The sequence below is a fragment of the Grampus griseus genome (genome assembly GCF_964374135.1).
Source record: "Grampus griseus genome assembly, chromosome: 17".
NCBI lineage: Eukaryota > Metazoa > Chordata > Mammalia > Artiodactyla > Delphinidae > Grampus > Grampus griseus.
The window spans coordinates 16,785,014-16,803,200 of NC_139011.1; positions in this window are offsets into that span (position 1 = coordinate 16,785,014).

Below are 18,187 nucleotides of genomic sequence, written 5' to 3' on the forward strand. Positions count from 1 at the left end.
GAGTCACAGATGTAGAAAACAAACTTATGGTTACCAGAGGCGAAAGGGGGGGAAGGATAAACTGGGAGATTGGGATTGACATATACACCACTATATGTAAAACAGATAACAAATAAGGACCTGCTATATAGCACGGGGAACTCTACTCAATACTCTGTAATAACCTATATGGGAAAAGAATCTAAGAGTGGATATATGTATATGTACAACTGACTTACTTTGATGTACACTGGAAACTAACACAACATTGTACATCAACTATACTGCAATAAAAATTAAAAAACAGGGCTTCCCTGGTGGCACAGTGGTTGAGAGTCCGCCTGCCAATGCAGGGGACACGGGTTTGTGCCCCGGTCTGGGAAGATCCCACATGCCGCGGAGCGGCTGGGCCCGTGAGCCATGGCCGCTGAGCCTGCGTGTCCGGAGCCTGTGCTCCGCAACGGGAGAGGCCACAACAGTGAGAGGCCCGCAAACCGCCAAAAAAAAAAAAAAAAAAAAAAAGGCCTGCAAACCGAAAAAAAGGCAGTGGAGATTCTGTTAATAAGACTGAAGCACAATCCTTTAAAATCTAATCAAGAAGTGACTTTTCATTAATACTGCAGCAAAGTATTGGTTAGAAGCAAGTTTCTCAAGGGAAGTGAATTATATGAGTTAGTGGGTAGGATTTCTAACCTTACATAATAAATTAGTTTTACTGTGACCCCCTTCTCTGATACTTTCGATTCCTTCTTCCACATTTTAACTAGGCTTATTTGGAAACTGTTTTATTATTTAATGTGGACCATTTTTTTTTTTCTGAACTTCCAAGAACCATCCCAGTAATTTATTAATTCCTGAATCATGGCAGAATAGCTGCATGTCAAAAATTCTTCCTGGACTTCCCTGGTGGCACAGTGGTTGAGAGTCCGCCTGCCGATGCAGGGGACGCGGGTTTGTGCCCCGATCCGGGAAGATCCCACATGACGCGGAGCGGCTGGGCCCGTGAGCCATGGCCGCTGAGCCTGCGCGTCCGGAGCCTGTGCTCCGCAACGGGAGAGGCCACAACAGTGAGAAGCCCTCGTACCACAAAAAAAAAAAAAAAAATTTCTTCCTTAGCCAGACTGACATTCTTTTTTATTAAGATATAATTACCATATAAGGTTATATTGGTTTCAGGGGCACAACGTAATGATTTGATACACTGTATATATTGCAAAATGACCACCACAGTAAGTCCAGCCAACGTCTATCACCACACACAGCTACACATTGTTTTCTTGTGATGAGAATTTTCAAGAGCTACTCTCTCAGCAACTTTCAAATATACAATGTGGTGTTATTATCTATAGTCATCATGCATACATTATATCCCAGGACGTGTTTAGCTGGAAATTTGTACCTTTAGACCACTTTTAGCTATTTGCCTACCCCTTATCCCCCCTCCTTCTTCCCGGCCACCACCGATCTGTTCTCTGTATTTATTAGTTGTTTTTTCTTAGATTCCACATATAAGCGAGATCACAGAGTGTCTGTCTTTCTCTCTGACTTATTTCACTTATCATAATGCCAAGTTCTACCCATGTTGTCACTTCAGACTGACATTCTACTCCCCCTGATTCTACATCTCAAAAAATCTCTGTTCAGGCACGCTTACCTTGTTCTTTCAGGTAGGTATTATCCAGGGCCTGTAGTTCCTTTAGTGAAAAGTTGCTTTCCTTCTTTAGCAGGTTCAACACTTGGTTAGGCTGAAGCTTGACCCTTGTATTCGGTTTGGTGACCAGGAATCAAGTTAAGCAGATTAAAGGGAAAAAACCCACATTACAACGTCTTTGGCGTAATATTCAAGTAATGGTGTTGAGAGACCTGCTATAATATAATAAAGTCTGGCTCCATTTTTTGATGTTTGCTGCAGTTTTGGGCTCCACGCTCTCTGCTCCCTTCTGCTCCCGATCTTAGCCATCTGACGCAAAAGCCCAAATCCTTCTTCATTTGTTTCCGGTGGGAAGTTCAAACCATTCTCAGGAAGCCACACCCTAGCCCCACCCCATAACCTCTATAAAACTCCAAGCCAGTTTCTTTTCCCTTTTTTCCCCAAGTTCTTTGGAACTGCCCAGCTCTCTCCCAAAAATCTCAATACATGAGGAATAAACCTTCTCATACCTTCCTGATGATGTCATTAGTACTGATATCCAAATGAAATTTTGGTTGATGGTCCATTCTGACTCTGTGGTATGGCTACAACACTGGGTTACTTTTGCAGGCCCAGAAGGTTGTGCTTCTGGGCATTCAGGTGAATTTATTTATATAATCACACTCCAATCTCATGACCCCAATTCTCTCTTAGGACACTGATTATGATGCAGGAGACCTGGCCAAGTTTTCAAATCAGCTTTTCTTAAATGTTTGCAAATTTTGTCACTCTTACATTAAATTCTGCGCCTAGTCTTCCACTACATTTGCCCTCATGCTGCAAATGATACAGTTCTCTTAAATACTGGATGGAAGTTGTCTGAGTTTCACACTTTGTTAGTAATTGATCAACATGTGTTTATCATTTGCTCTCTTCAACACATCAGAAGCATCCAGTAACAATCTCCTATTCCCATAGTCCTTACATGTACCATAGTTAAGTCAGAACATTTATTTCCATTGGTATCACAGAGTGGAGAATCTCAACAATTTTAAGGCTGGAGCATGCTAAGGGCTATCGACAGTCCATCTCTCATGAAAATGGATCCTTATTTCCAACTCACCAGCGAGCGATCCAACCACAGAATCCTATCATTAGGGTCTGCTTCTTTGACCATTCTTGGTACCACATGTTTTAGATTGGCTTCTCTAAAAGCAGATTCTAAGCCACGGATTCAGGTAGAAGTGATTATTTACGAAAGTGTTCTCAGGAAAAACCAATAAGGCATGGGGGAAGCACGATGGAGAAAGAAAAGGAGGCAATCAAGGGTTCAATTTCAGTTGAAGTCTCCGATTCAGATTCAAATTGAGCTTTAGCTCATACATTGCACCTGAGAATTTTTCCTGCCTTGAAGCAATGTGCTGGGCTTTTGTTTTCCCACACCACTTAGTCCTTAGCTTCAGGAAAATGTGTGTTGAGGGTGAGGTAAAATTTCCAGGCCCTTCTGGATTTCCAAGCCTGCAAGAAGGCAACTCAAATGCCCAGAGAAAATCCTCTGGAAGCCCCAATGAGAGAAAAACAGAACATGAGGGATTGGTGTATGCAGCTAATAGAGAATCTGAGAGAGTCAGAGTAGAACATCAACATTCTCTGTTACATTTGTCCTTACTGAAGTGTTCCCATATGATACATAATTTACCTAGAATATGATCCTCCTTATATACTTCATTATCAGCAGTTTAGCAAGAAACTCCCAAACTGAAGTGACGGCGGTAAGACAGTATCAGTATCACCCTACCATCACAAACCTAATTTTGCTAAAAATCTGTGTGAATTTTCTGTTATAGATTTTACATTTACTTTCAGATTACTGTGTCCTTATTTGATGGTCCAAACTACCTCCCTAGCTTCTGGACGTTTCTACTTCATGCAGTTGATTGTTGCTATTTTATTGATAAGTAGAACGATCAACTGACTAATTTTGTCACTAGTCCACAATACTGGTCCAATCAACCCCAATTTAGGCAATCATGTTTTATACTATTAAATCAGTCCTTCAGATGCTGTGGCAAGACCTTCATAACCACAGTGTGCTCTCTCTGTTTACCTCAGGCCTTTGGCTATCTGTGTCAATATGCCTCCTATTCACATGAAAGCATTGAATGCTACATTGGCCCATCTTTGGCTAAGCTACAACGTAGACGGTGTATAGCAGGCGTATTAAGCATCAGGTGATAAGAATACAGCAGGGAACAAAATAGTTAATGTGATAATAGTTAATTTTACATATCAACTTGATGGGGCTAAGGGATGCCTGCATAGCTGGCAAAACATTATTTCTGGTGTGTCTGTGAGGGTGTCTCTGGAAGAGATTAGCATTTGAATCAGTAGACTGAGTAGAATAGATTTCCCTCACCAGTGTGGGTCCGCATCATCCAACCTATTGAGGACCTGAATAAAACAGGTGGGGGAAAGGCACATTCATTCTTTCTGTTTGGGTTGAGACATCCATCCTCTCTTGCCCTTGGACCTTGGCACTCCTGATTCTTAGGATTTCAGACTCAGATCAGGACTTACACCATTGCACCCTCCTCGTTCAAATGTTCATCAATTGATTAATGAATATACAAAATATGGGACAGCCTTACAATAGAACGTTATTGAGAAATACTTAGGAAATATTTTAACTGAATTATAAACAAACACAAATATCAAATTTATAAAATGCAGTTACACAGTGTCTAGATGAAAATTTATAGTTTTAAATGCTCATATTTAGAAAAAAAGATCTAAAACGACTAAAGTACCCACATAAAGGTGATAGGAAGAGAAGACGTGCTTGAGCTCACTGTACGTAGAAAGAAGGAAAGAGTCAAGATATCATTTGGAATTTGAGTGCGTGAATTTTTATTCCATATTCCAATTTTACCACACACTCTATGTGAGAGAGATCTTCAGAATGTCCCTCTTATTCCTGACATAATAGTGCGCAACGTCATCACTTGCGTTTATGGATCTGTATTAATTTTCTATTGCTGCTGAACAAATAACCACCCACTTACTAGTTTAAAACACCAGGTATTTATTATCTCACATTTTCCATGAGACAGGCGTCCTGGCATAACTTTGTTGAATCGTCTTCTCAGGGGCTCACAAAGCTGTAATCAAAGTGTCACCTAAGGCTGCAGTTTCATCTGAGGCTTGGAATCCTTGTCCAAATGAACATGGTTGCTGGCAGAATTCATTTCCTTGCAGCTGTATAACTCATAGCTACTTGCTTCTTCAAGGCCATCAGGAGAACCTGTGGTGCTTTAAGTCTCCAAACTCTTGACCCTTTTTTAAAGGACTCATCTCACAAGGTGATTAGACTACCTAGGAAATATCTCTTTTGATTAACTCAAAGTCAAGTAATCAAGGATCTTAAATATATGTACAAAAATCCCTTCACTTTTGCTAATAGCATCATCTCATCCAGGAATACCCTCTCTCATGTTCGAAGGCCCCATTTATACTCAAGGGGAAGGTATTATACAGGGATGTACACCAGAGGTTGGGAATCCTCTGGGCCATCTAAGAATTCTGCTTACTGCAGGTTCTTTATTTTCAAGGTTGTATAAATTCTTAGGTAATGCACATATATAACACAGAAGTACATGGGAAATTTCAAGAGCTATGTAAAATATTGTAAATAAAGATGCCATTTCATTGTTTCTTAAAACTCCCAATTTCAGAAATTTCACATAGGAGATTAACTACTTTTGACAGTCTGGTTGGAAATAGTGTTTTTGGAAAGTTATTGCACATCTTAAAATTATGTTTCCATAGCCAGCATGCCTAGATTTACATAGAGTATATGATTATGAGATGTGGCTTTGGGGAAACATGTGTCATTGATGCTGGAGTTGAATGGAGAGATAAAAAAGGAATATTCAATGATGAAAGATAGCCCCTCTGACATTAGAATTTTATTTTTGAAAGTAAAAATATTTAATAATTTAAAGGAATTTAAAATAAAGATATTTGGTACTCCTGAGTGAAGAATATTTTGTTTTGGAAAACATCACGTAGCTTGACTGATCAATATATGTCATTACTAAAACTCTATTTGAGAGAACAAGTGATATTTTTTTTTAACATCTTTATTGGGGTATAATTGCTTTACAATGGTGTGTTAGTTCTGCTTTATAACAAAGTGAATCAGTTATACATATACATATGTTCCCATATCTCTTCCCTCTTGCGTCTCCCTCCCTCCCACCCTCCCTATCCCACCCCTCCAGGCGGTCACAAAGCACCGAGCCAATATCCCTGTGCCATGCAGCTGCTTCCCACTAGCTATCTACCTTACTACGTTTGTTAGTGTGTATATGTCCATGACTCTCTCTCGCCCTGTCACAGCTCACCCTTCCCCCTCCCCATAACCTCAAGTCCGTTCTCTAGGAGGTCTGCATCTTTATTCCTGCCTTACCCCTAGGTTCTTCATGACATTTTTTTTTTCTTAAATTCCATATATATGTGTTAGCATACGGTATTTGTCTTTTTCTTTCTGACTTACTTCACTCTGTATGACAGACTCTACAAGTGATATTTAAATGCTTAAAAGTTTCAAACTCCCAATGAGTTTTCTAAAGAACATGTTTGAAATTCCAGAGAAGAGGAAACAAAATGGTACTTTTTCTAAAAATAATATTGATAGCAGAAGAAAAAAATTACCTAAGGGAAATAATACACTTTAATAGTTTTTATATATTCATGTCATTCAGAGTATATTTTCAGGAGCTCTTGGACACAATTACTAGTAGCACTCCTTCAATTTATGATTCTCAAATATTTGTTGTCTGTGTGAGAATAAACAAATGAAAATCAAAAGCGTTACTTATTTATGCTTTTTCTCCCATCAGATCACAAATATAAATTTATATTTTGCTCTTCTGTGTCACAGACCAGCCAACAAGGAGGAGAGGAAGGCATGGGGTAATGAATAAGAGTGTAATAGTAATGGCTGCTAAGAAGAGAAAAAAACGATGTGGTCTCTTAGGTATAGGGACCCCATCAATGTTGATAAACAAGGTCCTAAAAGGGAACAACACACGTTTTATCATGTTCTGAACCTAAAGGAAATGGTGTCCTTCCTGGTATGAGAAAATCTTAAGACTCCTGGGCATGAGAAGTGATATTCCAGCCTCATTTGGTGAAAGATGTGCTGCTTCCCCGTGTCAATTATTTCTCCTGCAAATTTAGCCCTTGGCAATACTGCTTGTAAAACCAGTTTGTTAAACAGGTTCAACTTCATGTGGAATAATCAGAAAAGCTTCATTTATTTATTTATTTATTTACCATATTAAAGAAAACCCTCAGTCCGACCTTACTTCTTTGTCACTGGCAGATCCCATAGATTCCCTTCTCCCTCTGATTTTAGATCCAAGACATTTTCAGATATTAAGTAAGATCTAATAATAAATTTTCAAATTTTCTTTCAATTTGAATGTCTCTTATTCCTTTAACTATCTTATTATCTATCTTATTAATGTCTCTTATTCCATTAACTATAACAATCTTACCCATTGTTCCATTATTATTCCAAATGTTAAGACCATTAATATTTTCCTTTTACTGTCTAAAGTTCACATTCTTACCCCACTTGCTCTACTGATTCTGGCTGCTTTAAAGGGGATACAGGTGATTAGAGATAAATGAAAAAAAAATAAAGATCTGACCTATAACTTTTCTAACTTGGGCTCATGTTTCTGCTTGGCCTTATATTTAATGTGACACCCGTGTGTGTTCCTTTGTTATCATGGACAATTACCCCATGTTGATCCACCCCTCAATGCAGTTATAGACTCTTTATTGATGTCTTAAAACAAATTTTTAAGTCCCATCTTGTCAAAAAGGTGGCAATACTTTAAAAGCACTGAAACATACAGAATTTGTATGAACATAACGGAATTAAATTTGTGTCATCTCTCTTCTTCTTCCCTGATCAATTTGACTAGAGGTTTATCAATTTTTTAAATCTTTGAATGCAAAAAGAAGAACAAAAACATATCTTTTGCCTTAAGTTATTTTCTCTATTGTTTTTCCTGCTTTTTATATTATTGAATTCCCCTATGATCACTATTATTTCTTTTTTTTCTGCTTACTATATTTTAGTTTGGTCTTAACTTCCTAGTTTCTTAGGCGGAAACTGATGTCACTGATTTGAGACTTACCTTTTTTTCTGATATTGTTTTAGTACTATACATTTTCTTTCAAGTATTATTTTAGCTGCATTCCCAAATTTTGTTATGCTGTATTTTTATTTTAATCTTCTTTAATCTCTTTTTCATTTTCTGAACATTTTTCTAGTATTGATTTCTAATTTAATTCGACTGTTCTCCAATTCTCACACTAGATACAAAAATTAATGCAAAATGGATCATAGAGCTAAATGGAAAACCCAGGACTGTAAAGGTTTCAAAGAAAAAAGGGGAAATTTCAAAATCATTGTGACTTTGAGTTATGTGGTGATTTCTTAGCTATGACACCAAAAGTATAATCCAAAAGAAGAAAAATGTTAAATTGGACTTGATCAAAATTTAAAAGTTCTCACTGTATATTTTTATTTATTTCTTCAAAAGTCAGAATCCCTGATGAATAAAATAGATCTCTCTGGCTTCGAAATATCTCTGTCCTGCCTATGACTTTTGCTCTTCTGCTTCTGTGAGGGACATATTTCTGCTGCTGGTCCCCAGGGAGTATGATTCAGTATTTGCTTATTCAGTGTTCATGATGACTTTATTGACCATGATTTTCATGAATAATGAGAATTGACTCTGTGTGTGTGTGTTTTACTCTAAAAAATTGGCCATTTAAGTAAGTAAATATTTTTTTTCAAAGCTTCAAAGAAGAAAAATACTTGCCTCCAGTCCAGAATTGGAATTTTTCCTTCTTTTTTCTTTCTTTGTGGAGTCTTTCCTCACCTCATAGCCAAATGTTATTTTTTTCTGATCTCCATTGACTGTTTTCTCTCTACACTTCCTACCTGCAAAGGTCCAAAGTACAAATTGGAGTTACCAATATACAAACATTTGCTTTAGTTTACTTCCTGGCTTAAAATCTTTGATGCCTTATTTTTTCATTAAAATAAAATTTACATATCTTATCTTGATCAATAGTGCTCTGCATAACCTAAACCTTCTTTAAATTCATCTCCCCCATGATCCCATTTGACCACTGCTTCTTTAGAAACACTGGACTTTTAACAATGAATGTGAGAGCAGGAGTGTCTCTCTTGAATATGATGTGTTTATCTTGAGAAAATATTACTAGTTATTTCTGGGAGGCAGAGTAAGAATCTTAAATCAATAAGGACTACGGTTTTTGAGGAGTAAACACTTTTCAGATGAAGGTAGAAAACACAGGTGGATTTTTAATGATTATTGTGCATATTTGAATTATTTTTCCATTAATTTAACAAATATCCATTGATATTAATTGATTGACAACTATGCATCAGATGTTTTTAGTTTTGCAAAAAGGAAAGGGCGAACAATAACAGAAAAAGAATAGGTTACTTATGGGAGGTGGGTGGGAAAGTGGTATAAAGGATAGGGATGACATTAAGTTTCTTTGAATACATCTTTTTACATATTTTTTGCTTTTGAATAATTTTAAAAGTTTTACTTATTCACTAAATAATATTAAATCTCAAAGTCTGGAAAACAAAACTTCAAATTAAATACAAACAGAAACAAATATGTAACTATAATCAAATATAAATTTAACCACAGCAAAAAAGGAAGAGAGGATTTAACCCAAATAACACTTAATGAAAATACACTGTACATTCTCAGTGGACTATATACTAAAGACGTATATACTAAAGTTTGTTATTGTTAATGATACTTTAGTAGTAATTTAGAAATTACTGTGATATAATAGACTTGAGCAAACACATGTATATGCTGATATCGTTCAGGATGAGTGTTATCATTATCAGAGAAGGCAGATTTTGAATTATTTAATAGGAGAAGAATAATTATGAGGGGATCATATATATTCATTTATATTCCCTAGCTGTGTCCATTTTAATGACCTAGAATTATTAACAGCCCAGCAGCAAAAAGAACAATGAATCCATAGTTCTTGGTTTCTAAATACCAGTCCCCATTATAGAGAAGAGGAGCTCCATGAAGAAATGGATGGTTTCAGGAATAGAAAAGGAAAAGTATGAGGTGAGATTGGGACATCTCTTTTGACAGGAAGTAAGAGAATGCTCAAAAAATAATGGGAAAATGTCAAAAGGACAAAGAAACCAAATATTTCCACAAACTGAATTTGGATATCACATATCTAATAGGTCAGCTGTTATTTAAACACAGATATATCTGACTCTAATGCATATAGTCTTATCCTTTACAATAGTTTATTTCAAATTGGGAGTGGCAATGCATTAGTGAGTTATATAACAACTTACTGTGCCATAACCACAATGTTAAAAAATGAAATGAAATGATACACACACATATATATTTGAATGCATTGGTAAACTTCAAAAAGTATCTTTAATAAGACACATATGATAAATAGTAGAATAGTCACATATTCAAAAATACATAGTCTTAATAATAACACAAACATCAGTAAATAGAACTTGGGTGAAAAAATATGAAAACAATGTACACACATTTTTACATGGTATTTTATTTACTCAGGTAGCTTCAGGGTTTCATTATCATGAAATAGCTAAGTACAACTAATGACTAGATTTAAAAAATCATGTTTTATATTGTCAATGCCTCCTTCTGTCACATGGCATTTATTATTTAAAAATTACTGAAATATAGGAAACATGGGTCTCAATATTTTTCTTTCAAGCAGGCCCACTAACTCTTAAGACACTCAAGAGAAGTGTCTCTGTGGGTAAAATATTAAAATTTTTCTGGTACATTCTAAAACATAGGAAATCTAAATAAACAGTTTTCTATGGCCAAGTGTAGAATGCTTCCAATGTTAATAAACCACAGGCAAGATTAGATCTTGGCTTTTACCTGCCATACTATTCTCCCAGGGTGTGTACATTTTTGGAGAAATAAGGGAGCCTGACTAGGACATGTCTTAAAGCAAGGATAGGTAAAATGACGTTTTTCTATATTTAACCTGAAGAATGGGAAAAAGTAGAGGTTGTTATGGAAAATCCATAATTTAATTTCTTTTATTTTAATTTTTAACTTTTTAAAAAACTTCTATTAGGGTATAGTTGGTTTACAATGTTGTGTTAATTTCAGGTGTATAGCAAAGTGAATCAGTTATACATATACATATATCCACTCTTTTTTAGATTCTTTTCCCATGTAGGTCATTACAGAGTATTGAGTAGAGTTCCCTGTGCTATACACAATACTATATATAAAATAGATAACTAATTTTTTTTAATTATAGGAAAATCTCAACCATATACATAAGCAGAGAGTGCTTCTATTTCTCACCGAAGGTCTTTTGACTCTGTGGTATCAGAGAAGCTATTCCTTTGTTGCTGTTAGATATGAGATCTCCTATAGAATTTGCTTCTGAAATGGGAGAAAAGAAAGGTTAGAAATGAGTGCCTATTGCAGATGATATCTTAAAACAACACATTTAATTCATCCTCTATGTAAGATTTGACCAATGATTTTTCTCCCCTCAATGATGGTTAAAATAGTTTGCATAGGTGATCTCCATGTTGTAGATCGGGCCACAGAGGCTCATGACATTGAAATGATCCATTTCCCAGGGTCACAGGGCTATTTTATCAGTTGGAAATTTGCTTTGATCTATATTTACTATTTATTATTTCTTTATAATTTTGACATTCTCTTTTACAAGGTCAATGGGATAGAAGGGAGGCAAAAGAACAGTGACAACTGGGGAATTTGGGTTCCTAGCAATAAGAAGATCTTAAAGTTGAAAGAAATCTGAATACTTGTCTAGTTATCCTTTAATTGTATAGAGGCTAATTTGGGGTCTCAGAAGAAGCAAACAAAGCAAAACAAAACCAGGACCAAGATTCTCCAGAAGGTAGAAGGTTGAGTGGAAAACGTTTACAGACTTCGCAGAGTGGATGAAATGGATACTCTGCCTTCAGTGGAAGATAATAAACTAACTAAATAAATAAATAATGTGAAACTTCCAGAAACCTCATGTTCTTGAAATTTCAGAGAGGTGATTGACAGAAACAACAACAACAACAAACCCTCCACCCCCGAAAAAAGCACACTTATTTTAAAACCTTTCAAAGGGCCTTTAGTCACCCTTAATTCCTTTCCAGGTAAAAGTTGAAGAAGAAACAAATCTTCACACACATTTTATAGATCAAATATCAGGTCATAACAGAAGAAAAGTGCCAAACATCTGTAATAAGCAGATGAATGTCTACTTAATAGAATATTAATTGTTGTTGATTTCATATCAATACTCAAATGTGTTTTTCATGTTTGAATGGAGGTTCTTCAAAAGAAAGGGAAAGGTAAATGCCTCTTTTTGAGGGATTGTATCAAGCTATAGCATTTAGAATCCCTGTGCCCTGTCAAGTTAAAACTAAAAGTACCCAATTTGTGAGTTATAGGATTTACTAGACAGATGTCTGGACTTAAGCTTTCTCACTTGTAAAATGGGAAGAATCACCTTTATGTTCTTATAAGAATAAGTTAAAACAAAAAAGATAGCAGATCAGAATCTGCCATAAGTTAGGCCTTTGGTCAATATTAGATATTTTCATTTCATTCTAATTCTTTTCTAGAAAATATAAATGTGGTTTTGAAAAACAGCATAAGTCAATTTGGCCAAACACAGCTACCAAAGTTGTGTAAAAATGTGAAGTTTGGCAAGGTTAAGGTTTGCTGCTTCACAACCTCATGTCCAATTTGTAATGAGAAAAAAAAAAAGCAGACCAAATTTTTATATATTTTTACATTCTACATAAATATTCAAGCATATATAATAGAAATGATTTTACAACCAGCTCTCTAGGCTCAGGGAAGTCCCAGCCCTTTTAGGTGCTCTGACTACTACCTTGCATGTAAGCTTTAGAGGAAGATGTCAAGATTGAAGATATAGGGCTTAGCCACACTTTAGCAGATCATATCCAGAATTCATAGTTGGCTACCAGACAGTTAAGGATTTAGTTTAAAGAATCTTCCCTAAGGATAAAGAATGAAGGCCTCTCCAGATTCTTATAACCTATTCATGCAAGGATGAGAAATGTCACGAAACTACTACAGTCAATTCTTACTTATTTCACTAATATCCATCCTTTGAAATCATTCCACAGATCACCATTTATTCCACAAAAATTCCTTCTTACATGGTGAATGCTAATTATCAAATGAAGGTTATCGATAGAGATGTTACAAATAGAAATAGTTCTGGTTACCCTCCCTTGAATGTGGCCCTTTAATGCCTTTCTTCCTAAATATCTCTCCTGGTTAATTTATTAGATAATTACATTTTTACTGTGATTTTTTTTTTTTGGCAAGTCTATATGAGTTCCCCTAAACTATGTAACATTGTAATGAACTATAATACTAAATAGTGTAGTTATATTTTAAGTATATTACAGTTATCGTTAATGTCTGGGCTCTCTATCTTTGATGATTTTTGAATATAGTTTTTCATTTTAGAAATCATTTACATGCACATGGAAAAATCTCTGAGTGATCTAAAAGACTACAGAGTGAAATGCTAGTCTTCTTCTCACAGTGTCTCTAAATTGTCTTCTGAAGTTTAGTTGTATGTTGGTAGTTTGCAGAAGTGATCAGAGGAATTTTATATATATACCTATTGTATAATACAATGTATAACATATAAATTTTATATGTAGTGAATGTACACAAATATTAGCACAATATAATGCTTCTACACTGTGCCTACTTAATATGAAACAGAAATTGAAAGCTTCCAATGTTTTTTGTTGTGTATTTTTCTTTTGTAATTTTGTAAGTAAACAGTTGGAAATATTATACTGTCTAAATTTATAGCTTTCTATGCTCTACTTACTTTTTCTAAGTCAGTATCTATCCACTTCCTACTTTGGGTGATACAAGCATGGAAAGACTTATATCCTCCTTGCACATTTCCTTGTATGTCACCAAAAAGTTAGATTTCTTATGTACTATTATCAGTTTCTTACTGGTTATAGTACGTTGTTACATCATATATTTTAATAAAATAGACAATTATCAAATAGTGGCACGATCACAGGAGGGAAATGAAGAGTTACACTGCAAATTCTACCCAAGCTACCCACACTTCTGACTGAGTCCTAAGTCACATATGTATAGAAATGAACAAAGGTAGCTCAGCTAAACAAAAAGTTTTGAACTGATACCAGAGCTAAATCCCAGTAAAAAAAAAAATAGTCACAGTGTTATAATAATACTTTTTGGCTAAAACAAACAAAAATACTCACCAGAAAAAAAGAAAATTTGAATCTCCACAACTTAATATCCATACTATCAAGGATACAGTCCAATGTCATCTCAAATGTAAAGAATCAAAAAAAAAAAAAAAAAAGGAAAACATTCACAAAGGATAAGAAAATGCACTGAGACTGATCCTGCTATGACATAGATTTTGGAATTATTATACAAGAATTTTGAAAGAGCTATTATGACTATCTTCAATGAAGTAAAATAAATAGCTATATACTCCAATGAATGAAACATCTGGAAAATTAGGTAGAAAAGTAGTCATAATTTTAGAAAGTCAAAATGAATATTTAAAAATTGAAAAATATAATATCTGAAATAAATAATTTATTCGATAGAATTAAGGAAAGAGTAAGTGAATTTGAAGATAAATTGATGGAAATAGTCCGGTGTGAAGAACAGAGTTAAAACGATTGGGGAAAAAAGTGAAACTTTCACCTCTTAGATAAATTTAACGAGTCCAACATACATGTAATTAGAAGCACTAAAGAAGAGTAGGGAATAGAGCGCAAAAAATATCTACATAAACAATGGCTAAATAACCCGAATGGATGAAAAGGCAGACATTTTTGCAAATATAATCTACTCATCCAAAACTGAGCAGAATAAACATGAAGAAGCCCAAAGTAAGACACCTCACTACCAAACTCTTGAAAATCAATGGCAGACAGTAAATGTAGAAAACAGCAAGACAAAAATGACGCAATAACAAATTTATTACAATTGGCTTCTCATCAGACACGAGGGAAGACAAAAGAGGGTTAAAAGAGCATTTTTTGAATTTGAGAGAGAGAAAAAGACAACCCAGAATTCTGTGCCAGTGATCATGTTATTGCTTCTCAGCTACAAATGTACCCCTCATTGTACAGTGGATAGGATGCCTGGAGCATTTCTTCCTTTTCAGCCTATGTGATGTGAAGTTTTGTTAGTAAAGTGTGTGGACGGGACACAGGAGCAGGAAGGGGCTTCTCTCTCTGGTTCTGGTGTGCTTTCCTTTCTTCATAAACCTCTGACAGTGGATGGTTTCTGTGACACCCAGTGAAGTTCATCCTCAGTGAGTTTTAGCAGCAATCACCCAGGGAGCTTGGCAGGAAGTTCCATAGTTTCTGCAGCTGGCTTTTCTCTTGAGTTAGTTGCATCTCCTGTGGGTGGTTATGCTGGGAAGTCACTGCCAACCCAGTGAGATTCTTGAAGGTATATTCATGACACACTCCGTGAGTGGATTTCCAGTAAGTTCCATGGTCAACACTGCTAGTTTGCCAGGCAAATTTATGATGAGATCTACATGTTCTCTAATGGGTTTCCTGGTAAGTTGAACTTGACTTGATTGTTATGGCAATGATGAAGACTACAAAAATTTTGGTATGAAGTGAAATCTGGAGAATGAACTATAGTATTTATGTTGAAAATGAAAGTTCAGGTCCAGTAACTCTTAGCACAAGTCAGTTTTTGAATGAGGAATCCTCAGTGATACCCCTTAAAGAATCTATTATTGTCTACAGACACAGAATTGATACTGTGTAAAAAGAAACACACAATTTAATTGTGTAAGTAGCTGAATTACATCTTAGTTGAATTGATAGTCTTATCAAGATTACCATGAAAAATAAGGACATTGGGACAGAATGGGATCCTGACACTTGGAATGGGGACATCTGGTGGATCCACAGGAAACTGATAATCTCCAACCTTTACGTCAGTACTAGCATCTTCTGCCAGTGGAAGCTTGTACTTGGCATCTGAGGAAACTAGCCTTCAATTGTCTTAAAACTCTGTGAAAATATTACTAAGGTTTATGCCATAGGAAGGGGAATGCACATTTTCCTCAAGACAGATCAGAACTATCCCTTTTCCCACTACACTCATAAGTAGAATCAAAACTCAGTATGCTTCAAGAGTATGGGTACACACTACAACCCAGTAGAAGATAACTTACTCACCAAAAGAGTTGCAGGGCTTTGCTAATATATATCTGCCGGAGAATATATGTGGGGTGGATTCCAAGGCTGAAAGACAAATGAAGGTGAAATATCACACACAATTGGACCCAATTCAACTATGTGCACGTACTTAATAGAGTTTCCACATTTTATGATTTGGCTCTTCAGCTGGAGGTAGCTCTAAATTTTAATTGTTTGATTAACTGATAGTTAGATAAAATTTAACGTGTTGAGGTTGAGATGCCAGAGCTTCCCTGGCGTGATGTAAAGAAGGGGACCCAGAGGATATGGGATTAGAATGCATGCCTGGATTTATTATCTATGTATTGCACACTTACCCACCACAGTTACATTTCATAAGAAGATTTGTAAGATATCACCTTTACTAACACACTGAAAAATACACTTGTGATGGAGCAACATACATCCTTTACATTTTTGGCTGTTCTCCTTTTCGGGGCAGTTATGACTATAGGGGATGTGGCTGTGGTGTTGGAGTCCCTGACTTTAATAGGATAATAGGATCCTAGAAGAGCAGAAGCCAAGTGTCAGCACTTAATCACCAATCACTAGCTTGGCAAATTTACTGTGAAAGGAAGCAGGGACACACTGAGAATGTCTTGGCCCATGTAAGACCTTTGGCAGTGCCGAACTGAATATTTTGTCCTTATGGATGAAATATATGAGTGGTCTATTAGACATTTCTTAATCTAGGTAAGAAGAAAAGCTTCAGGATGGTTGGGACTTGGAGGTGATGTTTGATTGGAAGAGGAATGAAGGTATTTTCTGCAGTCAGCGAAGTGTTCAATATCTTGGTTAGTATGTTGGTCACATGTTGTATACATTTATCAAAACTTGTCAATGTGTTCACTTAGTATACATACATTTTACTGTATGCTAGTTTTATCTCAATAAAATATATAATAAAGTGTTACATCTCTAATAAAATTACATAATAACTCTCCATCATTCCTATTGCAAAATATATTATATTATATTATAATATTCTATAATATTTTTCCAAGACATACCTCCACTTAACCCAAGCTTGCTTTTTGTTCTCATCTCATACCACTTCCCACTGGAAAACTGCAGTTTACTCCAATCACACTTGCTTATATTCCAATTCTTTCAACATGTCAAGAAACTCCCAAATCAAGCTTTTTTCATTTAATCCTCATTCTATCTGCAATATTCTTCCCCTAATGTTGATAACATTAAAGATAATAATAATATTTAACATTACAAGTTAATGTCGTAAGTTTCATGCTTTAGTAGGTGTGTACTATTATCATTACCTTTTTATAGATATGGAAGATGTAGCATGAGCTATTAGTTAAACTTTCCAAAGTTGTCCAACTAGTAAGTGACAGAGCCAGGATTCAAAAGCAAGAAGTTTGGTTCCAGAAAAAAATGTCTAACCAGATATAGACATTACTACCTACTCCCATTCATTCAGGTCTCTGTTCAAATGTTACTTTGTCAAGAGGCATTCTAAATCTCAGTCCTATTGTCCCTTAATGCTCTCTATCTTCTTATTACAACTTATATTTATCAAAACTGTATTAACACAACACATTATGTTTATGTATCTACTTATCTACCACTTCTACTAGAATTTGAGCTGTGTAAGAGCTAGGACCTCAACTATTTTATTTTCAGCTAGACCCACAAGGCCTAGAATAGTGCCTGGCTAATTGTAGGCATTATTTGCGGACATTGGAAATTCTGTGGAACAGCTCTATAGAGTCAGTACTATTACATCAATTTTAAAGAAAAATAAATTTTAAAATAACAGAGCTCTGCTTAATGTCACACAATGATAAGTTAATGATTATCTTGGGAGTAATATGAGAATGGTTTTATGTAATATAAAACACTGTACTGTTAACCTTTTCCAAATATCATTTGTTAATATAATTGTATCTGTCTTCTTAATTGGTCTAAGCCTATCAAATTATTCCATGATGGTCTCTGACCTATGGAAATTCATATGACATTAATTTCCTCATAGTTCTATAAAACAATTTCTCCTATCCTTTAGCTCTTGATATTTTATTTATTTTTATTTTTATTTTTTGCGGTACGCGGGCCTCTCACTGTTGTGGCCTCTCCCGTTGCGGAGCACAGGGTCCGGTCGCGCGGGCCCAGCCACTCCGCGGCATGTGGGATCTTCCCGGACCGGGGCACGA